At 44.4% G+C, this 11,163-nt stretch overlaps 2 pseudogenes; one reads left to right on the top strand and one right to left on the bottom strand.

The window, feature by feature from the left end:
- Positions 1 to 8,067: 8,067 nt before the first annotated feature.
- LOC110289354 overlaps positions 8,068 to 11,163 on the bottom strand; it is a 3,793-nt pseudogene continuing 697 nt past the window's right edge.
- LOC110289317 lies at positions 8,333 to 9,537 on the top strand (annotated as a pseudogene).

Genomic DNA, 11,163 nt, shown 5'->3' with positions numbered 1-11,163 from the left:
AACCATCTGCAATGAGTTCTGATGCCCTTTTCTGGCATGCTGGTGTACAGGCAGATGTAGCACTCCTATACATAAAATATATGATTAAATCTTAAAACAAAACAAAAAAGCTGGGCAGTACAAGGTACACAAACTTCACAACATTAATCATATTTGTAGTTTGGTGACACTGGGCATGTACTGTTCTATTGACGCTGCTGCCGTTCATCTTTAGACGTCCCTCATCATCCCTAAATTAAGCTCTACGTACAATGAAGAAGCCTTCTATTTTTCCCTCCTCCAGCTCTGTTAAACTCTGTGTTACTCTTTACTTCAACTCTTGGCTACCCCAGGTACCTCATATAACTGGAAGAATTCAATATTTGTCTTTTTTGTGTCCACGTCATTTCATTTGTTATGGTTATAATATCCATGAGATTTACCCCCACCATAACATACATCAGCATTTTCTGCCTTTCAAAGGCTTAATTGTCTAGATATTCGATATTTTGTTTACCCACACATCTCTTAATGGGTATCAGGCTTGCATGTACCTTTTCGGCCAACGTAAGTAATGATGCAAATTTGTGGTAATTTGTTCCCGAAGTTGTAGAAACTAATAGAGATGGTAACCTGACCAGAGGCTTTCCTGAATTCCTCACCAGAGGTCGTGTAGGGGGGCAGCATTTGCCAGGCATGGGCAGCTGATCCCTAGTCACATCCACCTGGGGGAGAAGTAGCAGCCTATGAAAGCACAGAATTCCTAAATCTACATAGGTCTTAAGAATCAGACTGTATCAGGATAGGGCCGAGAAGCTGTGGTTTTGAGATGTATAGATTTCCAGTACATCAGAGCATAAGAAATCGTGGGTCAGCATTCACGCATGAAATGTTTTCCATGATTTGGCCTGTGGTTCCTAACCTGAAGGCATGAGGCTAAGGCAATTTCTCTGAGCCTGTCTGTCACTCGGTAGACTGGGCAGAAGGCTGGAGTCCAAGGCGTTGTTTTCTGTTGGTTCAGAAGGAAAAACTGCACTTCTGCTTGGGAAACAAAATGACAACCCTGCCCCCTCTCCCCCAGCCCCTGCCTCACTCAGTAGTGAGGTCCCCAGGCTCAAGCTGCATGTAGGATACGTGCGAATGGAAAAATGGATAAATTGCTCCTGGAGGTGAAGTTTTGTTGGATCTAGCAGGGGAAGAGCTGAGCAGTCGGAAGACCAGCAAGAGTTGGTGTGGTGTCTTGAAGGAGGCTCCCAGGTTCTGCTGGACAGCACAGGGTGAGGTAGATGGAAGACAGAGATGGAGAAGCCTCCAGAAGCAGAGATGCTGACAGGCACAGGCCTGCTTTGTATGCTAAACTTCCCTGCTCCGCAAACTCTGCAGCCAAATCCCTTACATTTGGCTCCTGAACAAAGGACTTTGAAGTAAAGAAGAATATTCCATAGGCCATTCCAGGAGTAGAGGGCACGTTAAGAGCGCTGTGAGAAGCAGAAAACATGGGAACCCCCTGACCCTGGAACTCCAGCAGTCAGAGGATTGGGACATTCCTCCCGGCCAAGGCTGTTTTATTTGGTATTGAGGGAAAGGAAGGATACAGACCCTGTGGAAAGAATGTTTACACATGGAACAGTCTTGTCTGTCTGCAGGGATGGATCCATGAAGGCTGCCACGCATATAGGTGTGTGACTTTGGAACATCATTTCTAGGCTAGCTAGCTCCACCCACCCATATCACTGAATTGAGTTTTCTGATATCACAGCTGGAAATCCTTGGTTGCAGTCTACCTGATAGAAGGTATGTGTGTCTCTATTCATGTATGTATGTGTTTGTATGTATGTGTTTGTGTGTGTGTGTGTGTGTGTGTAAAGCAGGAGGTTCATCAAATTATTGAGAGATTAATAAATGATATTCTGGAGGAGACAATTAATAAAAGACACAAACTTCTCTTTTTGACATCTTTTTCCTACTTTCTCCTAGGCCAAAAGCTCAAGAATTTGGGATTTAAATAATTGTTTTAAGTCAAGTCAATTTGAAGAGGAAGAGTTGGAGGTTTATAGACTCCCCCGGTTGGCATCGGGTTGCTGATTAATGGTGCTGAAGCCTGTAATTATCCTCCTGTCAGGAGGCCTAGCGTCCTCAATAAATCCAGACTCATCTGCCTTGCCAGGGCTCCAGAGGGGAGTATCTTGATTTATTTCCCAATTGGCACATAGTCTCTTTACTGTACCTTCGGGAGTGTTCAACTACTTAATGGCTTGAGCGGTCAATTTTCATATTGCCTATATTGAGCAACCCGGGATGTAAATATCCTTGCCCACGACTGTGAGGTCAGGAACTGGGTTTTCTTTCTTCTTGCCTTTGCTGTTCATTTCTTTTCCCCTAACTAACCGGTTTCATTAGGAACCTAGGTGTGTTCGATTGACAGCCAGCTTACTACCCATCCCCTCTTGAGTCTTTGGCCTTAATCTGAGCTAGCCTTGCCATTGCAGCTGAGAGGATACAATGGAAGCAACTGTGCACACAAGTTTCAAGGCTGGGCTTCAAGTGGCCTTACGTTCTTCCCTCTGCTCAAGGAGCATGCCAGGATTGAATTCTAGTGAATCAGCCCAGTCTTGGCTAAGGAGAGGCATGGGGCCTCTCCCTCCTCAACCCTTTCCCATCCCTAGAGCCTACAAGCCCTGAGCTCAGCATAGACCAGAAGAACCACCCAGCGGAGCTTGGCTTAAACAGTTGAATGATGGAGTGAATGGTGCACTATATAAATTGCTGTCTCAAGTTTGGTTTTCTGTGCAGTATTATCAGGGTGATAGAGAAATGGAGAAACAGTTTTGTCTCATAAGGAAGCTTGTGTCCACTGCCAAGGTGAGCAGTCTGACTAGTATGCACTCGTACTGGCAAGTAACATAGAGAACTTCTTTTCATTGAACATCACCTGTATACCTGTCATGAGGATAGGCATTTATTTTATTTATATCACCTCACTTAAACTTTGCTGCAAGCCCCTGAACCTGACACTAGTATCATCCACTTTATAGATGGGGTTGCTAATGATGCTGCCTCCAACTAAGTCCCTGGCTTCTGCCAGCTCTGATGCCTATCTTTTAACTCATAACATAATTGAAGAATTAGAGGGAGGGCCATCTAGCTTTCAGGGGTAGCAGAGAAATCTTTCCTAGGGTGTGGCTAGTTGGAGGGACCAGGGTCCCAAGTTCGCAGGACACCAAGTCACTGTAGCATGAGGGATTGTGCTCAGGAGGTGGAGGATACATGCTGGTGACGGACTAGAATACCCATGGCTCAAGAATGGGATGGAGGCTAAAGAAGGCAGACTTGGGAGAGGCGGCAGGGGTGCATAGGACAGAACAAATTTTGTTTACTTTGTGTAAGCAGAAATCTGATGGAGAATTTCTGCATTCCATGGATTAAAAGAAAACAAAAGACACTTTTAATAGGAAATCAATTTCTCGTGTTGCCTTTTTTGGTAACATTCTTGTAATGTGTTTGCTTATTTAACGTTTATATTGCATTTAAATGTCTGTCCATGTACACACCCACTTGTGTTTGTGTGTGTGCGCGAGCATATGTGTGCGGGCATGTGTCTATGTTCAGAAGACTTCTAACTCAAGAGTCTGAGTCTCTGGACTTGTCCAGCTTTTTTCTGAGGACTCAGCTGGGTGAGGGGGTGGGGCATACTGTGATACCCAGAGTGTTGGGTGACTCCCCATCTCCACTAACTAGAGTCCCTTCTGGGTAAATGTCCACATGGGAGACATTGCTCCAACAACATGCGACTCTCAACATTTTCAGAACTCAGCTTAGTCTGCGAGCTCCCTGCAGGAAGCAACCAGGGCTGCCCGAGTTTATTGTTTCTCACTGGAAGGGAGGTCAGAGGCAATAAAATCAGTGGCTGTGGGCACAACCGTGCCTGGGCTCTGCGGTGTCTCTGTGAGTTAAGTCACAGAACACAGACACCACTGCTGTCCCAGTTTTGTGCATGAGCAAGCAGACAAGAGGGGGCAGCTGTAGTCAAGGCCTCACAGCTGGGACAGAGCCGAGTGTGGGTTTGAACTGGATCATTTGGTTCTGGAGCCCATGATCTTAAACTCTGCTCCAATAATCTGGAAATTAAACCAGGGAGGACAATGACCTGGGGGCAGGAGGGGAAGAGGAATGGCTGGGTTGTTGTTCTGAGACCTTCATTGTACACTTTACACACTTCCGTAGTGTTGGAGGGAACACGTAACAGAGACAGTACTTCAGTGACACTCCCATTCCTTCCTGTGGGATCCACCCAAGGACGGGCTATGCTAAGTGCCTGCTGCTGGCCTCCCCTCTGCCTGATTTTCCCATGTCAGCTTTCCCTTATCCAATCTTCCAGGCTGCTCCAGATGCCCAGAGCTCCCATGCTGGGCTTGGACTGACCACAGAGACTGGCCACTGCCTGGGCCTGCTGCTTTGGCCGAGATATGTGGTTTTCTGATGTTCCTGCCTCTCAAATCTACACTGTGGCCACATCTGATCTCTCAAGCCCTCCTGGTCAAACTATAAAAGTGAACTCAAGTTAGAGAATAAACAGCTGGCACTGTTTCTCCCTTGCAGGTTATAGCTGGTGTTTATAGCTAGAGTGGCGGGCAGGCATGGAGGCTGCGGGCACATTTCAGACTATAAAATCTCAGCGTCCTCAGTGTCAAAAAAAGAGTCACTAAAACGGAAGAACTAGTTGCAGGGACACATTGATTTTGTTTCCTGGCAAAGCTGGTCAGACTAGTGATGTCAACCATAAAATTCCTTGCTGTCCTTTATCTCTTTCCTCTAGGAAGACCTGTCCGCTCCTCTCACCGTGTGCAGAAAAGACGGGCTGTGATGGCCATGGAGGCAGACAAAGAGCATCTTTCAGACAATCTCCCTGGGACAAATGCTTCGTTTTTACAGTGTCATCCCATGCCTTATTTTCTGTGGTGATCTTTTGCCCCCATACTGAACTGTCCCCCAAATAAGAGTGAGTGGTCATTTCCTCCTCTGACTGCTGAAGCACACAGCAGACAAATCTCTATTGTATAGTTCTGGGAGTGGGGACACGTTGCTCTTTTCTTCTCAGTCAATCCACTCTCAGGCTACTTCCTCTCTTGACTTGCACAGCAGCCTGTAATGGCTGAAGAGGAAGTGAGGGGTCAGGGACTAATTTTGATCCTCATCCTGTATTTAGGATTCTAGTTCCCCTCACCTCCCTAGAGGTCTTGATCTGGAAAACAAGTTGTTTTTCATGGAACAAAGGCTTCTGGAAAGCAGGAAGGGCATCCCAGTAGAGCCCTGGGTGGGGAAGTGAGCCACAAGTGAGCTGCTAGCAGCCCCGTGGGTGGTTTTGGTTAGGGAGGACACAGGATAGAGATCCTGGAAGGCTGGTAGAGAAAGTTAGGCTACACCCACTTCTGTCAGGATGGGGCTCCAGGCAATGTGACAAGCCTTTGGTCAGTCCAGCTCTTGTAAGAATACTACATTTTGTTGGACCATGTCACCCGCAAAATGGAGACAGTAATACTCTCCTCTTGTAATCTATCTAATATAATATATATCAGTGTGTGTGTCTATCTATCTATCTATCTATCTATCTATCTATCTATCTATCTATCTATCTAATATAATATATACCAGTGTGTGTATCTATATATCTATCTATCTAATTAATATATATCATATATATATGAAAAAGGTTTACAAGTTACCAGAGTCAATAAAGTGCAAAGAATTACTGTTTCTCTCAGCCCTGCTGGGCATGCTCCATTAGGACAGAATGTCCGCCGACCCCTTGTTGTTTTGTTTTGTTTTTTGAGACAGGGTTTCTCTGTGTAGCCCTGGCTGTCCTGAAACTCACTTTGTAGACCAGGCTGGCCTCGAACTCAGAAATCTGCCTGCCTCTGCCTCCCGAGTGCTGGGGCCCACCCATTTCTAAAATGCAGTGAGAGACCTAGTTCTCTCGATATTTCCAAAGTGGCCACTCTGACAGGACATCGTTAGATGCCTAGAGAAGAATCTCCTGTTTGGTTTAATTTGGGAAACATTGGATTAAAAAGCTGGGCACGTTTTTTTTTTTTTTTTTTTTGGAGGATAAATTTTATGTTAGATCTTCTTAACATAATAAGGCAAAAAATGGGTATTTGAAATAGAAAGATACAAATAATTAAACATAAAAGTGTGGAAATATATTCATAAATCTAAAGGTCCAATATTATAAGGGTCAATGNAATTTCAATAAAAATCCCACCAGGGTTTTTCTATAGAAATTGGCAAGTTTCGACTCATGCACAAATACTTGTCAAAAAAAACCCAAAAAACCAAAAACAAAACAAAACAACCAAACCCAAAAAACCTTATGTACGAACAAAGTTGTAGGGCTACCTCTACCTGATTNGAAGAATGGTTACAGGAATTAAAATCTTAGTTTGGAATAAAGCATACAAGTAGATGAATGGGAGAGAATGGACAGCTTGGAAGAGGCCCACGTCCATGGTAAGGTGCCCGTGAGCCTGCGATCCAGCCAGGAAGCAGTAGCCCTCTGAGGNGCTCCTATGGTCCCTGCTCGAGTTTTAGCTCTGACTTTGTACTAACGAATGCCAGTACATTTATTTGTCAATGGCGAAGGAGATTCAATAGAGAAAAAAGTAACCTTTTAAGTATACAGCACAGAAATTATTGGACAACTACATGCAGAATTTCAATGAGTGTGAGCCACCNGATACGATTAATTAAAATGGTCCAGGGAAGCAACGTGAAACCTAGAACTATAAAACTTGGAGAAAACTTTTGTTTACTTTGGAAAGGCAATGCTTTCTTGAATATACAAGGTTGCAGTAAATCGCCAACTTAAATATGCCCCGGACAATGAAAACATGACTCAGTTAATATGAATACATGCTGTGCGCCTNAATTGGGCAGATCTACCGCTACACTACCATCTTCTCCATCTATGAGACCCCTTAGAACTTGGGGTTTCTCCAGGCCACGTGCTTCTGCTCCTCTTTTCTTCTTCTTCTTCTTCCTCCTCCTCTGCACCCTCTCTCTCTCTTCCATTTTCTCCTTCTCTCTCTCCACCTTCCACTCCACCTTCCCTTTATCTGCCCAATCATCAGCTCTCCTTTATTTTACAAATTAAGNTGGGAAGCAGGTTTACAGGAAATCACCTGAGTGCTGACTCATTCCTTGTTCAAAGCCAATCGCAGGAGAATGGAATTAACATAAAATATAATTAGCCCCAGGGCTATCCACAACAATACAAAATTATGGTCTATTAAAAAAAAACACAAAAATTACACTTTACCAATTTTGAGAATTTTTCTTCTTTGGAAACCATTANTAAGATGAAATTGAAAACCATAGATACAGGCAAATATATCTAGAAAAAAACCCCTCATATCCAGAATATATAAAGAATTCTCAAAACTTGACAAAGTCTTGGTTTGCTTTCTGATGCCGTGATAAACACTATCACCGGAAACAACTGAGGCAGGAAAGGGTTTATTTCATCTTGCACTTCTAGATAACAGCTCATCACTAAAGAAGTCAAGGCACAAACACAAGACAGAAACCTACAGGCAGGGACTAAAGCAGAACCCCAGAGGAAGGCTGCTTATTGGCTCACCAGCCTGACCTTCAGCTGTCTCTCATACCACTCNGGACCTTCTGCAGGGGAGGGAGGACTGCCCACAATGGGCTTGGCCCTTCACATCCACCAACAGGCAATTGATAATCAAGCAAATTCAACAGGCCACTGTGAAGTTTCCTTAACTGAGGCTCCCCACCTAGTGACTCTGGTTTACATCACATTGCTAAACAAACCACCACAATAAACAACCCAGTTTTTTTCTTTTTCTTTTTCTTTTTCTTTTTCTTTTTCTTTTTCTTTTTCTTTTTCTTTTTCTTTTTCTTTTTCTTTTTCTCCTTCTCCTTCTCCTTCTCCTTCTCCTTCTCCTTCTCCTTCTCCTTCTCCTTCTCCTCCTCCTCCTCCTCCTCCTCCTCCTTCTTCTTCTTCTTCCTTCTCCTCCTTCTCTGTCTTCTCCTTCTGCTTCTTCTCCTTCTTCCTCTCCTTCTCCTTCCTCTTCTCCTTCCTCCTCCTCCTTCTCCTTTCTTTCTCTTCTTTTTTGATACTTATTTTGAGGTGGGGCTGTCGGAGCCCGAGCTGTAAGAGTTAGTTCTCTCCTTCTACTAGGTAAGTCCCCGGAACTGAAGTCAGATTCTCAGGCTTCCTGACACACACTTAGCAGCTGGGCACGTTCTTTACCCAGGAAATTTACTGTGAGGATTTCTTGGAGTATGTTGAGGGTGAAGATCAAACTCAGCTTTTCTGGGCACTGGAGAGATGGCTCTGATCTTAAGAGCCTCTATTGTTCTTGCAAAGGACCTGAGTTTGGGTTCTAGCACCCATATCAGGTGGCTCAAAACTGACTGTAACTCCAGATCCAGGAGATCCAATGCCTTCTTCTGGACTCTGTGTGCAGAGTCCAGTGCACATGTGAGTACAGTACCTGTGACCTGTGACCTGTGACCTGTGACCTGTGCACACGGCCTGTACTCACATGTGCACACAGACATACATATACACATTATTTAAAAAGAAAGATAGGTGCTGGAACCACTGTAGCCGATCCCAGGCCACGCTGCTGTAGCTGAGCCCAGGCCACGCTGCTGCTCGCCTGTTGCCCCCCCGCCCCCATCATGCACTAGTGGTCTCAAAAGATTGAAAGTCCAAGATGGTAACCCTCAAGGACCAGCTGATTGTGATTCTTCTTAAGGAAAAATTGTCTCCAGCAAAGACTATTGTGTAACTGCAGACTCCAAGCTGGTCATCATCACAGGGGGGCCAGTCAGCAAGAGGGAGCGAGCCAACTCAATATGGTCCGGTGAAATGTAAACATCTTCAAGTTTTCAAGTTCACCATTCCGAACAGTGTGAAGTACAGGCCACACTGCAAGCTGCTTATTGTCTCAAATTCAGTGGATATCTTGACCTATGTGGCTTGGGAAATCAGTGGCTTTCCCAAAAGCCGAGTTATTGGAAGTGGTTGCCATCTGGATTCAGCTCGGTTCCATTACCTGATGGGAGAAAGGCTGTGGGTTCACTAGCTGAGCTGTCACAGCTGGGTCCTGGGAGAACATGGCGACTCCAGAGTGCCTATGCCTCTCCAGAGGTGTGAATGTTGCTGGTGTCTCCCTGAAGTCTCTGAACCCAGAACTGGGCACTGATGCAGACAAGGAGCAGTGGAAGGAGGTTCACAAGCAGGTGGTGGGCAGTGCGTACAAGGTGATCAAGCTGCGAGGTTACACATCCTGGGCCATTGGCCTCTCTGTGGCAGACTTGGCCAAGAGCATAATGAAGAAGCTTAGGCGGGTGCATCCCATTTCTACCATGATTAAGGGTCTTTATGGGATCAATGATGATGTCTTCCTCAGTGTCCCATGTATCCTGGGACAAAATGAAATCTTGGATGTTGTGAAAGTGACACTGACTCCTGAGGAAGAGGCCCTCCTGAAGACAAGTGCAGATAGCCTTTTTCTGCAGTTCTAAAGTCTTCCCAGTATCCTAGCACTTCACTGTCCAGGCTGCAGCAGGGTTTCTAGAGAGACCACACCCTTCTCATCTGAGCTGTGGTTAGTACAATGGTGTTGAGGTGGTGTGGAGAAGCATCTCAGTTCCCACAGCTCTGCCCTGCTGCCAAGTGGTACTTGTGTAGTGGTAACCTGGTTAGTGTGACAGTCTCACTGTCTCTGAGACACACTGCCAACTGTGCAGGCTTCCATTACCCTGAGAGCCTGCTGCATTGCTGCCCTGTGCACCCTCACCAAGCATGCCTAGGCCAACGAGTTCCCAATTAGTCATAACCTGGCTCCAGTGTGTACATCCATTATGCATATCTTTGCATAAATGTTCTACAGGATATTTTATGTATTGTATGTGTCTGTAGTGTACATTGCAATATCATGTGAGATGTGAGATCTGCATATGGATGATGGAACCAACCACTCAAGTGTCATGACAATGAAAACACTAAATAAACCTTGAACAGTGACAAAAAAGAAAGAAAGAAAGAAAGAAAGAAAGAAAGAAAGAAAGAAAGAAAGAAAGAAAGAAAGAAGGAAGGAAGGAAGGAAGGAAGGAAAGAAAGAAAGAAAGAAAGAAAGAGAGAGAGAAAGAGAGAAAGAAAAATGAATTGGTTTTAGCTCATTATGGGGGCCACATGCCTAAGTCCTAGTGCTAGGGAAGGAGAAGTAGGCAGGTTTCTATGAGTTCTAGGCCTGCCTGGCCTGCACAGTGAACATCATGACCAGCCAGGGATACACAGTAAGAGCCTCTCTTTTTTTTTAAATTTTTTATTCCAAATGTAGCTTTTCAGAAATATTTTTGTCACAGAGGAATTTTTATTTTAAATGGCACAACTGCTAAAATGTCTCAGAACAGAGTGGAAGATGCTGATGTTTATTTTTGTGCTTCTGGCTATACAAAATATCTATAGTCTTTATATTGATTTTGACTTAACAAGATTATGCTATTTTTATCAGCTTCATTAAAAGAATCTCTCAGCTGAAAACCATTTTCTTAGAATTCTACTTCAAGAAAGATGAAGTTAAATATGCTTTCTCCTATTCATCCCTCTAAATGCAATTCAACTCACTGGCATTTGGTTTTTTTTGTGTGTAACTACTTTCTCTGAATTGAAACATCCCCTCCCAAAAGGTAGGAGTCTGGGGGAACTCATTGAACTCAAGATGCCCAGGAAGCTCATAAAACTTACAAGACTCAGGAAGATCAGAAAGTTACAAGACTCAGGAGACCCTGCTGTGAGTTATGTAAGCACTAAGCCACTGATGGGGAGAAGAAACTTCTCAGTGAGGCTGCCTGCAAGTTGAACAGGAAGTCCCAGAGAAGTCATTTTTATGAGTCATGAAACATGCTAGGATGGGCTTTTCAGTGAAGGAGCTGCCTAAGAGAGGCTCATCTGTAAGTAACACCTTCCCCATGCTCCAGAATTTAGTCCTGATACTCTTACTGGTTTACCAAGTAGAGGGCTGGAGTACTTTCTTTGGCCTGTTGATCTGTGATGAACAGATCTTTTTCTTTCTTTCTTTCTTTCTTTCTTTCTTTCTTTCTTTCTTTCTTTCTTTCTTTCTTTCCTTCCTTCCTTCCTTCCTTCCT

The sequence above is a fragment of the Mus caroli genome, chromosome 2 (assembly GCF_900094665.2).
Source record: "Mus caroli chromosome 2, CAROLI_EIJ_v1.1, whole genome shotgun sequence".
Lineage (NCBI taxonomy): Eukaryota > Metazoa > Chordata > Mammalia > Rodentia > Muridae > Mus > Mus caroli.
The sequence above is the reverse complement of the archived record's forward strand: the minus strand, read 5'-3'. Positions and strand labels throughout refer to the sequence as shown.